We start from the raw sequence: 16,791 nt of genomic DNA, 5'->3' as shown, positions 1-16,791 counted from the left end.
TGCCATTTTTGTAGTGGATTTCAGCATTTACAGATTTGGGATCTGGGGTAAAGGGCTGAAGCAAATCCCTCACTGATAACAAGAAACCGTTATGTTAATATGTTAATATGATCCATATATGCAGTAATTCCTATGAGCCAGTGTACCGTAACAAACGGTCACTCGTTGCCACACAGGCTGTGTGGCTGTGTCTTCCCTTTGTCATGACCTTACTTCTCTGGTCTTCAGACATGCTTACTGAGAAGACGAAGCTGTCTCTGGCTATCCCATGGTCAGTTCAGAGATGCACTGTATGTGTTTGACTTTCTCTGTGTTTGTGCTGTAGGCAGGGTTCTGACTAGGCTCAACTGTTAGAAATAATTTCAGAAAGCACAGGCTGAGCACTGTGCCAGCTGCTAATCAGGATGCTTTACCTAGTTCTATATCCAGTTCTAACGAGGGCTGTTCAGTTTGTGTAAAGTGGGAAGCCATGCACATGACATGAAGGCCCAAAGCCAGTGCAGTGCTGGTACCCTCCATTATTCTCCGTCTTATTTTTTGAAATAGGGTCTCTCATTGGACGAGGATCTTCTGGTTGGCCTAGACTTCTTGGTTAACAAGCCTTTAGGTCCCTCCTGTCTTCATTTACTAGTACTGGAGTCACAACCATGAACCCGACTCCTTTCGTAGGCCCTGAGGACCCCAACTCCGGTTTTTATGCCTTCTCAGCAAGTATTTCACCCACTGAGAAATCCTCCCAGCGCAAAGGTTTTGATACTGAGACATGACACTGTTATCTACAAGAGTGTCGAACCTCATTTTTAGCTATCCCAAGACATATGCAGTACACGGGCCACAGGTCAGACATCCCTCGATAGCCCTCGAGAGCCCTTTTTGTGTTACTCATGGTGGATCACTCTAGGAACTGCTTTCCCATCTCCAGCCCTAGTTATTTGTTGACTACATGCCCTTACTCCCCCCACCCCACCCCCACACACTATTGGGATGCATGGTAATTATCTCCATCTGATTGGGGGAGCAGTGAGGCTCCAGGTGGTTAAATGACTGAGTGAGAGAGACTGTTCTGTGCGTATTACATACAATGTCCAGTGGATAGGAGATGCATCAGATACAATGTCCGATGAGAAAGAGATGCAAACATACTTATCAGGTTCCAAAGACGGTCCACCAACGTACAGAACGGAAATAATGGAACTGCTGTATATGTGTATAGTTCACACAGCCCCATTTATAAAAGCCTTCTTTTTTTAAAAAAAACTGAAGATTTGTTTCTTTTTATTTGGGTATAGGAGTGTTTTGTCTGCATGTATATATGTGCACCATATACATGCAGTGCCCCTAGGATCCTGATGAGGATGTCAGAGCTCTTGGAACTGGAGTTACAGTTGTGAGCCACCATGTATGTGCTGGGAACTCAAAGAGCGAACAGTGGATTTAACTACTAATTCATCTCCCCAGTCCCCCTCACCCCCAAAAGACTTCTTAATTATCATCAGAGCTAACAAAAGAGTCTTTTTTTTTTCTATTCTTTTTTTTTTTGGAGCTGGGGACCGAACCCAGGGCCTTGCGCTTGCTAGGCAAGCGCTCTACCACTGAGCCAAATCCCCAACCCCAACAAAAGAGTCTTATCGCTGGGCAGCACACTTTTAATCCCAGCACTTGGGAGGCAGAGAGGCAGGCAGATCTCTGAGTTCAAAGCCTACCTGGTCTACAGAGTGAGTTCTAGGACAACCAGGGCTACATAGTGAAACACCATCTCAAAAACAAACAAACCAACAAACAAAAATAAATTAAAAAAGAAAAAGAAAAAAGCCTGTCTTGTCACCATGATAGGATTGTATTTTGTTGTGTCTTTATAAGCAATGCCCTATGTCTTGGAGTTAGGGAATTTAGAAACTTTCCCTTTGTTGTGGGTCTCACTCTCAGTACGTAAACCGAAGAGGATAAAACAGAATATATTCATTTTGTTTCATGAAGTTAACTAGAGACTATAATGGAGTTAATTCTGTTCCCCTACTGCCTGAGAAGAGCATTAGAAGGTAAGGAATTGCCTATTCATTGAGGCACACGTCAATAAGCAGAGGCGAGTAATGAGAGGCTGGGGAGCAGTCAGATAGTAGAGCAGACTCAGTTCTGCTTTACTTGGATTTTTAATAACTCAGCCGTCGCTCTAGACATCTTCCCGCTTTTGTATGGAGACAGGAAAGAAATGAAATCTGGGCTGATACTGCAGCCAAGGTAACAACCATGGATGTGCCTGGACAGACACAGCTCTCAAATGGGATGATAAAGGGCGTGTTGAAGTCCACAGGATGATGAAAAGAGAAACAGCTGAGGGAGAAAATGTCCCAGATATGGGGGACCGGGTAGCCACATGGAGTAGAAGGCCAGTTCTCTGGGCAGAGCAGATCATGTGTTACTACATGGCCCTGCAGGGTAAGTCTGTAAGAACAGAGATAGAACATGGATGGAAGGCGGGAGGTACCCACAGAAGGAGGAATGAAGGATATGGGAGGAGGCCAGCTCACCTGCTTTAAGAGTTCACAAGGGGGTTGACCAGATGGCTCTGCCCTATGTGTGCCTACCACCAAGAGTAAGGATTTAAGTTAGTCTGAGGGATCCATTTGGTGGAAGGAAAGAACAACTCTAGGAACTTGTCCTCTGACCTCTGCACGTGCTCATCTCTGCCTCCTGCCTCACTAGTGCCAAGTGTTCAGGTGTGGGCCGCCATGGCATCTTCTTATGTGGGTTCTGGGGGCTGAACCGAGGTCTACTTGCTCTTGCATCACGGGCTTTACAAGCTGAGCCATCTCCTTAGCTCCAGACTTTATCTTTTAGGTCAGTGTTTGTAAAATGGAATCAACGTGTCTGTGAAAGAGCCCCATAGATTTACAGCTTCCATGGCAAAAGCAGAAGAAAAAGCCACCTGCTTAAGCATTTCCTAAGTCTGAAGCGGCCAGGACAATAAAGACTTACTACGCAGTGCCGTTAACTGGGTTCACGACCGGTCAGTCTTTCACAGGTTATAGCTGGGATTCAGTTAGAAGAACACAGTCATTCTTAGCGTTGTCATTTGCATACCATTGTTTATTTGTGTAAAATTCGCTTTTTGTTACTACTATGTTGTGTTGTGGCTCCGATTAACAAAAATAGATTAATGACTAAAATGTGGTTCACTGGAGTGTAAAAACAATGATAAAAATAGTTCCAACCCTTGCTGCAGAAGCTTAATGAGAGAACAGGACTTCTAGATCATCTGTAGTGTGATGATTTCACCAGAGTGGCTGGCAGGGAAAGTGTGAATGAGAAAGGCGGCTGCGGAGGTCTGGAAATTGGTTTTCACTGAACAAGAGCTTGCCTGTGCCGGATCTTCCATTAGCGACTTTGTCAGGTTGCTGCGTGACTCGGCCAGAGATTTCACATCATTTCCAAAATGGAATCACCTGCGCGACCGACCAGTGTTCTTCAGTGACATGCAGTATAACCTGGGGTTGGCGCTCAGTGTCCAGAGCGTCCCTGGTGTGATCACGGCCGTGGGGTCTGTCCCTGTACCTAAAGGAAAGAGTGTTGAGTTTCTAGTTTAGTAATCACTCAAATTTAAAGCACCATTTAATTAGTTGAGTTTATTTTTATTACATATTGATTTGTGTGTGTGTGTGCGCGCGTGCGCGTGTGTGTGCGCACATGCATGCGCATGTGCATGCTGACGTATGCCACAATGCCCATGCAGAGGTCAGAGGACAACCTGAAGGAGTTTTCTCTCCTTTCTACCATGTGGGTCTCAGAGATTAACTTAGGTCTGTCTCAGAGGCAAGACTCTTTGCCTGCTGAGTCATCTCATGGTTCTCATTTTTATTTTTACTGAGGAGACAACAGTAGAAAGCCAGGGCATGGTGGATACGGGGCATGGTGAGCGTGGTGAGCGTGGTGAGCGTGGTGAGCATGGTGAGCGTGGTGAGCATGGTGAGCATGGTGAGCGTGGTGACAGAAGCCTTTAATTCTAGTACTCTGAGGCAGCAGCAGGCAAGTTTTTATGAGTTCCCGGCCAGTTAGGGCTGCATAGTAAGACCCTGTCTTAAAACAAAATACCCAGCAGTGCTGGGTAGGATTTGAGTAGGGGAGGGTTCAGTGGATAAAACATTTGCTGTAAAGTTTGAGGACACATTTCACATCTCCAGACCCCGCCCCCCATGAAGTCAGATGCAGTGAACAAGCATCTGCACTCCAAGTCCTCCTGTGGTGAGATGGGAGCAGGTTCCTCAGAAAATGCTGGCTGGTGAGCCTGCCTTACACAGCACTGAGCAAACAGCAAGAGACCACGCCTCAGACACCTGAAGTTGCCCTCTGCCATCCACATGTACACCATGGCAAACACAGACCCACCTTCACACACTGTGCACACATAGACCATGTGCTCACAGGAAACCCCAGCAAAAGCAGATGCAAACCATACGACTATCAAAAGTTGACAATGGGGGTTGGGGATTTGGCTCAATGGTAGAGCGCTTGCCTAGGAAGTGCAAGGCCCTGGGTTCGGTCCCCAGCTCCAAAAAAAAAGAACCAAAAAAAAAAGTTGACAATGAACAAACCGCTGGGAGAATCTGTACACAGATATAAATGTCATCCCAGTGCTCAGGAAGGGAAGGCCAGAGGTTGGGAGTTGCACATTAGCCTGGACTACATAGGAGAGCCCAGTCTTGAAGAACCAAAGTGAAAACAAACGAACAATGCATGGGGAGAAAAAGCAAGTGCAGACGCCCAACATGCATGGTTGTCACACCACCAGCCAACATTGTGTCCTCTGTGAGAAGCCACTGGTAGAGAAAAATCACATTTCATGTAATGCATATGTGACAAAGACATAGAGTGGGGCATGGTGTCACAGGTCTGCAATCCCAGAAATTTGGAAGACTAAAGCAGAAAAGCTGCAAGTTCAAGGCCGGCCGGGCTGCAGAGTGAGCTCAAAGCAAGCTGGCAACATAGTATTAAAAGCACAAACAACAGTTGGGCATATCACTCAGCAGAGCACTTTCCCAGCCCGGGGAGACTCAATCCTCAGTGCTAGGGGAAGAAAAAAGAAAGTTGATAGTTCTGAAGTATAGCAATCACTAGAAGCAAAGCCTGGAAGGCTTTTTGTTATTTTTCATTTAATCTATTGTTTTTGTTTTGTTTTGTTTTGTTTTGTTTTGTTTCGAGACATGACACAGATTAGAAATGCATTTTAGAGCCAGAGAGATGGCTTAGTGGTCAAGAGCCCTAGGGTCTCCCTCCAGATCTGTGTTTGATTCCCAGTACCCATATCACTGCCTCACAACGATCTATAATTTCAGTGCTGGCGAATTTGACACCCCCTTCTGGCCCCTTCTGGTACTGCATGCATATGGTGTAACACACACACACACACACACACACACACACACACACACACACACAAATAAATATTGGGCTGGAGAGATGGCTCAGCCATTAAAGGCTATGCTCACAACCAAAACTATAAAAATAAATATTTACTGAAAGAAATAAGCATATGGAGATGCTTCTGAAGGAGGACCTGTCCGTTTAGTTTAGATATTGCTACAGTGTTGCAAAGCAATACAGCCCACTGAAGGAACAAGGATGTGCTTATTGGTATCTGTAGAGTGGCAAGGTCATCTTTTGCCTCTGAGCCAAACTCATTCAGGAGTCAGAGCTCCAAAGCAGGAGGACCAGCCGCATGCTTTACAGTGCCCAGTGCACAAAGGGAAAATGGAGTCCCCTTACTAAAAAATTATTAACACTTTCAAGGCCAAGCATGGCGTCTTCATTCACACAAGACCCTCTGCAAATCCGAAAGTCACATGTGGGTCATGCCTGTAACACACATGGTTTTAGCTGAGTTCACTTTGGGGCAGACCTGGCTAAGACAACAGAACAGTTCACCTCCAGTCCACATGTTAGCCCTGGGCTGGTTAGGCTGAAATATCATTTGTTAAAGCACAGGGAACAGGCGTGCAAGCAGTTTTCAAATCTCTGCATGGTGGGCTGGGGAGGGCAAGGGTGCTTACTCTGCAAGCATGAGTGCATGAGTTTGAATCCCAGCATCCATGTTATAAAAGCCAGTCATGGCCACCTGTGTCTATAACTTCAGATCTGAGAGGCAGAGTCAGATGGAGCCCCAGAACTTGCTGGCAAGCCACTGTGTTCTAATGGCAGTCTGGCTCAGTGAGATTCTGCTTTAAGGCAACACCGCCCAGAACAATAGAACACATAGACCTTCCAACATCCTGCTTTGGCCTCCGAATGCAGACACATGGGCATGTACACCTGCTGCACGTACCATATATATATACGTACCATACACACACGTACCATACATATGCAACACACATCCTCTCTGGATGCTTGAATTTGCTGGCATCTCGCTGGGCCTTGGCAGGCCGTGTGACCAGCAGCTCAGGGTTGGGAAGGTGCTAAAAACAAATGGCACAAATGCAAGGATGTCCCTGATCCCTTTTAACTACTCAGAAACATGTCTGAGTGCCAAGCTGCCTCGTGCTTTGCTTGCTAGGGAGGGTTCCTTTAACAGTCCGCGGCCTGATCTGAAGCAGGCATTGAAGGTGGTGAAGACTGTTAGCACTGCCTCCTCCCCAGAGGGTGCTCCTTCTCCAAGTGTTCTGTGAAGCACTGGGTAGTGTGACTCATGCTTTTTCACACCAACGCGCATTAGCTGTCCAGTGGGGACAATGCTCATGAGAATAATCAAATGGAAAGAGGTTACAGTTTCTGTATAGCATTAACAATGCCAAAGAAATCACAGGCCTGGTCCTTGTCATTGTCAGAGATGGGAAGACACGTTATCTCTGATTTCAAGTGGTGTGTCAACACACCGCGGTCAGCGGCTTGGAGAGACAGACTGGCATAATAGGACATTCAGTCCCGAGGATAAGACACCAGGAAATTGAACTTGATGCAGCGAGGAGGCTTTGGCAGCCGTGCGAACACTTTCCAAACACTCAGCTTCTTTGTTCTTTGGTAAAGAAAAGACACATTATTTAATGTATCAGGGGATGCATTTAAGAACAGTACAAAATACCAGGAAATGTGAAGGAGTTCTTTCCAGTGATGAACCCAAACAAAAATACACTAGAAACTTATTTGCTCCTAGCTACCTGCCTGGTTAGGTGTGAGTGAGGTGTGTCCTCAGCTGTTAATGAAAAGCAGTCTTCCATGGATCCCCACCACTATTTCTTGCCTGGTATGGAACGAGCATTTGCTGCCTCATTTAAAAGCAAAGAGTTGTTAATACATTCTAATTTAATAGAAAAAATGAGATCTGTCATTAGGCAAGACATAGGCACAGAGAAAAAGACAAAGGTAGGTATAAACAGATGTATACACACACACACACACACACACACACACACACACACACACACACACACACAAAAAAAAAAAATCTGCTTTCTAATCCTGACCAGTCCTCAAGTTCAGAGCCTTTCCCTAAGCAAATTATATATTCCTTTCTTCAAAAATTAGCCATGGGGTGCTTAATTCTCCTGGTTTTAGGAGGCAGAAGGACAGTGTCTCACCCAGCCAGGACACATGGGGCTCTGTAATTGATTAGCTTAGCAGAAGCCCAGGGAGAAAGATCTCATACCCATGTTAGTGTGCATCTCACCTTGGCTTTCTCAGAGACCTCCTTGGGAAGGAGATCCCGGATCATTCAGCACCACGCTTTGCCCTGTGGTCTTTTGGGAATCTCTGACCCACTCACAATTCTCCTTCTTCTTTGGGGGCAGTGATGGACTACATGCTAAAGTGTATATGGACACAAGTATTCTTTTATCTGTTATTTTGGTGAAATGTGAGCAGATTGTGAGGAGTAGACACCAAAATACAGGGCATGGAAGCTTGAGACCGTCGTAGGAGTCTTGAAGACAGCAGACGCGGCTGTTCATTCTTGACGTTGAGCCTCTGGCTGCAGACAAATATGCTCACAGTTACTCATATTCTAACCAGTGCTCAACTTATTAAAATTATGGATCTAAAACCCCAGTCCCTTCTAGACCTTTTACATCATTCCCAGATTCCATTGTTACACTAATAAATTCGATCCGTCTCATCTAAAGCTAATGACCTTTTTATTTGTTCTCTCATGTAGCTGACTTGGCTTGTAAACTTGACTTAGCTTGTAAATTTCTCCTAAATATTAAAATCATTTACAAACTTGGTTAATAAGCATCTCCCCGACATTGGCATTTTAACTACAGTTACAAATTTAAGAGTTTTAAGTGTTTCAGATAGCTGAACTTACAATTCAACAGATACTGCTAAGTGCTTAACACAATTTACAATCTTCAAGAGACTGTAATTACTAACTTGAAAGTTTCAAACACTCAGTTTCACTCTAAGTCAATCAAATTCTCCTAAAATATTTTTAATAAAATCACAAATATGTATGCTTTGTTTTCTTGAAACAGGATCTTGCTATGTAGCCCAGGTTGACCTTGGTAGGTGTCCCAGGCTAGTCCTGAGTCCTAAACTCATGACTTCCCCCTGTTATAGCCTTCCTTGAATTACAAGTGTATGCCACCATGCTGGACCACAAATCTCCTATCAGTCACTTTCTTATTCAACCGTGCTCCCTTCACTTCCCTGGAACCAGTCAGCTAATTGCTATGAGACGGAACCTGCCCTTGTGCCCACTGCATTTGGAGGTCAGAGAGTTGGTTCTCTCCCTCCATCTTCCATGTGGTTCTGGGTATCAAACTCAGATCCTTAGGTTTGGTGGCAGTGCCTTGACCCACAAAGCCATCTCACTGGCCCAAAAGTATTATTTTTATATTGTGATAAGATGCATGTCACATAAATTACTTAACTGTTTTATGTCTCCAAAGCATTCTGGCCCCTTATCTTTTCCCCACTTCTCATTTAACCATCTAATTGTGCATGTTAGAAACTGTCTTCATGAAAGTTTCTATTACTGGGATAAAACATCATGACCAAAAGTAACTTGGGGAGTACCTTAGGGTTCCATTGCTATGAAGAGACCCAATGACCAAGTCAACTCATACAAAGGCAAACATTTTATCATCAAGGCAGGAAGCATGGCAGTGTTCAGGCAGGCATGATGATGCAGGAGCCAGTAGTTTTACATCTTTATCCAAAACCAGGTGAATACTGGCATCCTCAGAGAGCTAGGAGGAAGCTCTCTTCCTGAATGGGTGGAGCCTGAGCATAGGAAGAGACCTTAAAAGCCCACCCCCACACTTCCTCCAACAAGGCCACATCTTCTAACAGTGCCACTCCCTGTGGGCCATGCATATTCAAACCACCACAGGAAGAAAGGGTTTATTTCAGCTTACAGTTTGTTAGTCCATCATCCAGAGAAACTGGGACAGGAATTCAAGGTAGGGACGAAGGAAGAGGCCATTGAGGAATTCTGCTTACTGGATTGCTCCTTATAGCTTGCTCAGTTTGCTTTCTTATAGCACCCAGTATTATCAGTCCAGGGGCAGCACTGCCCACAAAAATGGGCTGGGCCATCTATATCAATTGTCAATCAAGAAAATGAACTACAGGCGTATCCACAGGCCAGTCTAGTGGGGTATTTTTCTAAATTGAGATTACCTCTTCCAAAATGACTCTAGGTTGTGTCAAGTTGACATAAAACTAGGTAGCATAGAACCAATTAGCAAACGATGTGGTGGGGTTTTTTGTTTATTTATTTGTTTTTATTTTTGTTTTCGCTCCCTACTGTCTTAGCTACCTATATTTGGGCCACAGTATCGCTTTCCTTCTTCTTAAGTAGAATTGTCCATGAACCTCAACAGGCCAATTTCTTTACTTTAGCCTTGGGTTGTACCCTCTCCCTCTACTTATTAAAGTATGTTGCTCTGAATATCATCCCATTCTTCTCTCTTCATCAGCTGTTCCCTCTATAAGATGATTTCCATCAGCATACAGAAGTTCTGTCTTTAAAAATACACACGCCTTTAATTACAGCATGTGGGAACCAGAGGCAGGCAGATCTCTGAGTTCGAGACCAGCCTGGACTACAGAGTTCCAGGTCAGTCAGGGCTACACAGAGAAACCTTGTCTAAACAAACAAACAAACAAACAAACAAACAAAGAAATACCAAAACAAGCCTAACCTGCTGTGGTGACACATGGCTGTAGTCTCACCACTTGAAAGGCTGAGGTGAGAGAGCCAAGACTTTAAGTCCATCTTCCTCTATATAGCAAGTGTGAAGCCAGTCAGTCTCAAAAGAGACAAATAAACAAAAAGTACAGCAAAGAAACAACAAAAACTCAAACCAAGCATCCTCTGGATTTCCTCCTCCCTCCTGCTGCTAGTCAGTGACAGAACACATCCCTCCAGAGAGCTGACCCCACTTGCTCCCTTCACCTCCTTCCTGCCTGTTCTCCCATTCTTTAACTCACTCTAATACTGTCCTAGGAAACTTACTTCCTCCCTCTGGTGATTTGAATATGCTTGGCCCACAGGAATTGGTACTATTAGGAGGTGTGGCCTTCTTGAAGGAAGTGTGTGGGTGGGCTTTTAAGGTCTCCTCCTATGCTCAGGCTCCATCCATTTAGGAAGAGAGCTTCCTCCTAGCTGCCTGAGGATGCCAGAGGATGTTTTCCTTTCCAGCCATATTCCTCCCCATGAGGCAAAGGGCACACTGTGCTAATATCTAAGAGCATCCTCAGATATCACTTAGGGTGGCTAGAACTCTGAATTTTCTGTCTAAACCAGCATTTCTCAACCTGAGGGCCACAACCCCCTAGAGGGTCAAATGACCTGTTCACAGGGGTTGCATATTGGATATCCTGCATATCAGATGTTTATATCACCATTCATAACAGTAGCAAAATTACAGTTATGAAGTAGCAATGAAGTAATTTTATGGTTGGGGTCACTACAACATGAGGAACTATATTTAAAGAGTCACAGCATTAGGAAGGTTGAGAACCACTATTGTTCTAAATAGTTCCAAGTGTCTCAGGGCCCGGGGAACAATATTTCCCATACCTAATGACTGTGGTGTATATCCAGATCTAAAAGATGTCTGTTTGCTGAGCTGGTACTTGGAGAAGTGCATGTAGATGAATTTTACATGAAATGAGAGAAAGGAAGAAAAAAAGGAAGGGGCAGTCCAGTTGGGGACCAACTTTTGCTGTTTTGATCCATTCTGATGAGGCCCTTAAGGAAATGAGGAAGTATAGTGTCTTGGTTAGGGTCTTATTGCTGTGAACAGACACTACGACCAATATAAATTTTGTAAAGGACAACATTTACTTGGGGCTGGCTTACAGGCTCAGAGGTTCAGTCCATTATCATCAAGGCGGGAGCATGGCAGCATCCAGGCAGGCCTGGTACAGGAGGAGCTGAGTTCTGCATCTTCACCGGAAGGAAGCCAAGAACAGACAGCATCCCCAGGCAGCTAGGAGGAGGGTCTCCAAGCCCACCCCCACAGTGACACACTTCCTCCAACAAGGCCACACCTTCTAAGAGTGCCACTCCCTGGGCCAAGCATATGCAAGCCAGCATATACAGTTTTGAAGCTTGTCTCCTAAATATATATGATAAATATTTATTTGTCAGAGTAGAAGGACAACAGCTATTTGCTTGCTTGGTAGCACTGATATTTAGACCTGTAGAAGCCTATATACATGTGTCCTAGGACCCACTACTGATGCCCACACCAATCCTATTTTCCTAGTTCCTAACTCCCAGCAAAGGTGGCCAAGTGCCTTCCCCAAGTTTGTCTAGGGGCTGAGTCTTAGATGCTATCCATCAGCATTTGACCCAATAAACCATAGTCTTCCCAGGCCCCTCCCACTCTGGATTCGCCTCCTATTTCTTCCCAGTCCTTCTGTTTCCACTCTTCTCTCCACTTACCATAAATATCAAACATCCTGGGGTTCGTCTTCAGACTTCAATTTCTTTGTGTGGAAGGGTTCTGTCTGGTCATCTCAACCACAGACTTGAGACACTACTAGGTTCCCATTGATCATCTCTACCTGCCTGGTTAATAAGCATCCCACAGCTCACAGATCCAGTGGAGAGTTCTTGATATATCCCCAACAAACATTTCCTTTTTCCACGCTTTCATTCCAATTGTCTTTTCCCACTCAAGAAATTTCACCGTCTGCCTAGGTGCTTTGCTCACACCTCAACAAGTTCTGGATCCTTATCACCTCGCACACTGTTTTGTATGCCTGTGTCACTCTGATTAAACAGTGACTCAAAGAACAACCGAGAGGAGGAAAGGAAGGTTTGGCTCATGGTTTTAGGGGGTTCTAGCCAAGGTTCCTGCTCCCCATGTGCTTGGGCAGGACATCATGGTAACAGGACTATATTGCACAGTAACATTTACCTCATGATGGACCAGAAACAGAGACCAAGACAGGAAAGAAGGAGAACAAAATGTATTTCCTCCACCCTCCACTTTCCCCCACTACTTTCTATCTCCTAAACTTTCCTAGAAATTTCTAAAGCAGGAAACTACACAACCTCAATACTGGAAAGGCTATAGTAGGAGGTTTAAGAGTTTGTAGTCTAGGCTGTACAGAGACCCTGTCTCAGAACCAAAGCCAGGCCTGTCTACTAGCCATCCACTGATCTCCATACTGCTGTCATGTTCTAAGGTTGTCACCTGGCCTATTTGTGTCTCCTCCTGTCTGCTTCCACCCATCCTCCTCCTCCTCACAGCAGCCCCACAGTCATTTAAAATCATAAATCAAATCACGTTAGCACTCTGCTTAAAAATCTTCCATTGACTTCACGTTGAAAACGAAATATAAACCCTGAGTGTGGTCTACAAGCCCCTGCTGGAGGTTCCAACAACAGTGGCTCCCTGACAAGTCTTTATTTTCAGCACAGGGGATTATATTTCATGCCTTCTGCATGCTAGATGGGTGTTCTGCTACTGAGCTACACATGGTCCTAGATGACCCTTCAATGAGGCTCTGTACTCAAAGTCTTCCTGATCTCTCTTTTTATCCCCTATGTCTGGACTGTGTTGCTTATCTGTGTTTTGTTCCTTCATGCATTGTAGATGTAGGTTTAAGTATCACCTCTTTGAAGAGGTTCTCAATCCAACCCCCACCCAACTACGTTATGATGTGCTTGGAAATCATGTGTGTTTAGACATGCATGCATGCATGCGCGTGGAGGGCAGAGATTGATACTGGGTCTCTTCCTCTCTTGCTCTCCATATTGTTCTTTGAGTGATCAATAACACTCTCAGTGATCCCGGGACTCATCAGTTCAGTTAGACTAAGCAGCAAACACTAGGCATCTGCCTTCCTCTTCTGCCACCAGCACCAGAGTTATAGGTGCCCACCCCCTGGCCTTTACATGGGTGCTGGAGATTCGGCACTTTACTGACTAAACCAGCTTCCCAGCCCTCCCTGTCTCCCTCCCTCATAGCTCCTTTCTTTAAAAAAGAATTGTATTAAAGAGCTGGGCTTTTACTCAGTGGTAGAACACCCATTTAACACACAGAGGCCCTGTATTCCGTTCTAGCACAGCAACATTAAAAATAAAAGCTCATTCTATTCCGCATCTGTGTGCAATTTGCCCCATTAAAGCTTAGACTTCAACTCCCCTAAGGCCTATGACCTCCCCAGCCATGAGCTTTGAGTATGTTTACAGGAACAGTCACGAATTCCCTTCTGTGGAGCAGACCTCAAAGCCAATGAGAAAGTGGTTAGTTACCCCGTTACCTTCGGGTCACAATGGTACTGGTGCACACACACTTCCTGGAAGGTTGGTGTAGCATACAGGGTCTAGTGCTGGGCAAGGCTGTTTACGTGCTTTCTCCTGAGGTGGGATGCAGAGCACCTTCCACACAAGGAAAGCCAGCAGCGAGGAGGCTGCCCAGTTAGTTCCAGATTGATTTCTTTGTGTCTTACAACCACAGTATGTGATGGAGAAACATCTTTTAAAAATGTATTCAATTTAATTTTATTTTTTACTTATTGACTTTACATCCCACTCACTGCCCCCTCCTGGTCACACCCTCACACAATCTTTTCCTCATACTCCCTCCCCTTCTCCTTTGAGTGGGTGGAGCCCCCTGGGTATCCCTGCCACCCTGGCACTTCAAGTCTCTTCGAGGCCAGGTGCTTCCTCTCCCACTGAGGCCAGACAAGGCAGCCCAGCTAGACAAACATATTCCACATACAGGAATAGCCCCCATTCCAGTTGTCCAGGTGAAGCTGTATCTCTGTTACATATGTGTGGGGAGGCCAAGGTCCAGGCCAAGTATGTTCTTTGGTTGGTGGTTCAGACTCTGAGAGCCTCAAGGGTTCAGGCTAGTTGACTCTGTTGGTCTTCCTGTGGAGTTCTTATCCCCTTTGCACTCCAGAATCCTTCCTCCTATTCTTTCATAAGCGTCCCCAAGCTCCATCCACTATTTGGCTGTGGGTGTCTCTATCTGTCTGAGTCAGCTACTGTGTGAAGCCTCTCTGAGAACAACTTGTTCCTGTTTGCAAACATAACAGAATATCATTAATAGTGTTAGGGATTGGTGCTTGGGACCATGGGATGGGTCTCAAGTTGAGCTGGTCATTGTTTGGTCATTCCCTCAGTTTCTGTTCCATTCCCGGTGCCTGCATATCTTGTAGAGAGGATAAATTCTGGGTTGAAAATTCTGTAGGCAGGTTAGTATCTCTATCGCTCCACTGGAGTTCCTGCTGGCTATAGAACATGGTTCTTCAGGTCCTATATTCCCAAATGTAGTGAGTGACAGCTAAGGGCACTCCCATTGATTCTTGGGTGCCTCCCTTATTCCAGGTCTCTGAAAAGACATTATCTTAAAGGAGTACAGTAGCGAGAGGTGACTTTCCCTGGCTTCCCCATATGTGCTTGCAGGTACACACATCCACATACCCACATGCGTACAACAACAACAACAACAGCACACACACACACACACACACACACACACACACACACACACACACACACACACTCCAAACATAGTTCTTTTTAAAAGAACAAAGGAAAAGGGATTAGTGTTCCTGAGAAGGAGAATGCAATTACAGTGGAAAGTTCCAAAGTAGAGAGGCGGAGAGAATCCAGAATAACAAGACCGGATGACCTACAGCTACACCACAGTCCACAAATCTCACCAATATCACTGAACAGAGGCAGAGACTGGATGGTTCCAACTATACAGAATGCAAACGCTTACTGTTGGGAAGAGCAGGGATCTGTCGAGAAGAGCAAGGATCTGCAAGGAGACCCAGCGGGGATTCTGGGAGGCTGCTCATACGTCTTTATTCAGATGCTACTGCTCATCAGTGTGTTTTCCTTGTGAACATTCATGAGACTATAGACAGATAGCATGTGTGTTTTCTTTACCAATGTTACATGCCAATGAGGTTCTTAATTAAGAATCCATCTTACTCCTCAACACCTTGTATAATGCCTGGCACATTGTAGGGTGTGTGTGTGTGTGTGTGTGTGTGTGGCGTATGAACAGGTGAATGATTAAACTAATTTGTCTCTGGTCTGGGGAGATGGCTCATTGGTTAGGCATACTTGCTGCTTTTCGAAAGGACCTGAGCTTGACTCTCAGACCCACTTCAGATGGCTCACAACTGCTCATAGCTCCAGCTTTAAGGAATCCAATTCCTCTTTGGCCTCTAGGACCACACATAGCACACACACCCAGACACATAAAAAAAAAAAAAAAAGCAAATCTTTCTTTAAGATGTTAAAACAAATGAATTACTGGAATCAGTCATCCCCACCCCCATTCTCTTCTTCCCTTGTGGTACAGGGAATGGAACACAAGACCTTGCTTGTGTCGGGCAGGCACTCTGAGCTACTTGCTGGCCCTTCTGTCCTTAAGACAAGGTCTTATGTAGCTCAGGCTAGCCTCACATTGGTGAGATTCCTTCCTGAACCTCTGAAGTGCTGGGATGACAGGTGTGTGTGCTACTAAGCCTGGCTGTGTCTCTGTAGTCCTTTTTTTATGTGTTCTTTTATGTATTAAAAAATATGGGACACTTCATGAATTTGCACGCCATCCTTGCACAGGGGCCATGCTACTCTTCTCTGTGTCGTTCCAATGTTAGTGTATGTGCTGTGGAAGCAAGCATGTCTCTGATGTTGAGTTGGATTTGGTCCCTTTTGATATGATCATCTTGAAAAACCGAAGCACTGACCAGTTTAGGTGTTATTCCCATGTTTTAAAGAATCCTTGACCTTTCTGTTTGTATGAGGATAATAACTCACCCCACGGACATTCAGATGGTTTTAGGATTTAGCATCAAGGCATCAAGCAAAATAAGGACGAAAACTGGCTGCCAAATTTGGCAAGTGCAGGATCTTGATGGTGTTACTGGAAGCCACATCATGGGGTCGGAAGCAGCAGATGCCAGACTGCAGCAGTCTGAAGGGAAAGGAGCTGTAAGGCTCTGCAAATGAACGGAATGCTGGCCCAGTGTGCAGCCCAGCAGAAACAGCTTTGCGTAGCCGGAAGGAGTTGCTGGCCTCTGTCTCCTGCTGCAATAAAATAAAGAGAATAATGACACATATTTCAATATTTCCACTTCAAATTTTATTTCTGTTTTGGTTTTTAGTATTTTTATTTCTTGGGCTGGGGTCTCGTATAGCCAAGACTGGCCTTGAACTCACTACGTAGTCAAGGATGGACTTGAACTTCTGATCCTCCTGCCTCCTCCCACGGTTACAGTGTGGGCCACCACACCCAGTTTTTTCAGTGCTAGAGACTGAACTGAGAACTTCATGTATGACCCATAAACACTCTATCAACTAGCTGGATCCCTGGC

At 45.1% G+C, this 16,791-nt stretch overlaps 1 protein-coding gene and 1 non-coding gene across 5 annotated transcripts in view; one reads left to right on the top strand and one right to left on the bottom strand.

Moving 5' to 3' along the window:
- Window positions 1–16,791, top strand: part of Tnrc6a (trinucleotide repeat containing adaptor 6A) — a 152,595-nt gene that overhangs the window by 7,683 nt on the left and 128,121 nt on the right. The gene's annotated exons all lie outside the window — the stretch shown is intronic.
- Window positions 15,992–16,094, bottom strand: LOC116894866. The gene has a single exon (XR_004387079.1). It is a non-coding gene; the product is annotated as a U6 spliceosomal RNA (small nuclear RNA).

Source organism: Rattus rattus, chromosome 2 (genome assembly GCF_011064425.1).
Source record: "Rattus rattus isolate New Zealand chromosome 2, Rrattus_CSIRO_v1, whole genome shotgun sequence".
Lineage (NCBI taxonomy): Eukaryota > Metazoa > Chordata > Mammalia > Rodentia > Muridae > Rattus > Rattus rattus.
This window is presented reverse-complemented; position numbering and strand designations above follow the sequence as displayed.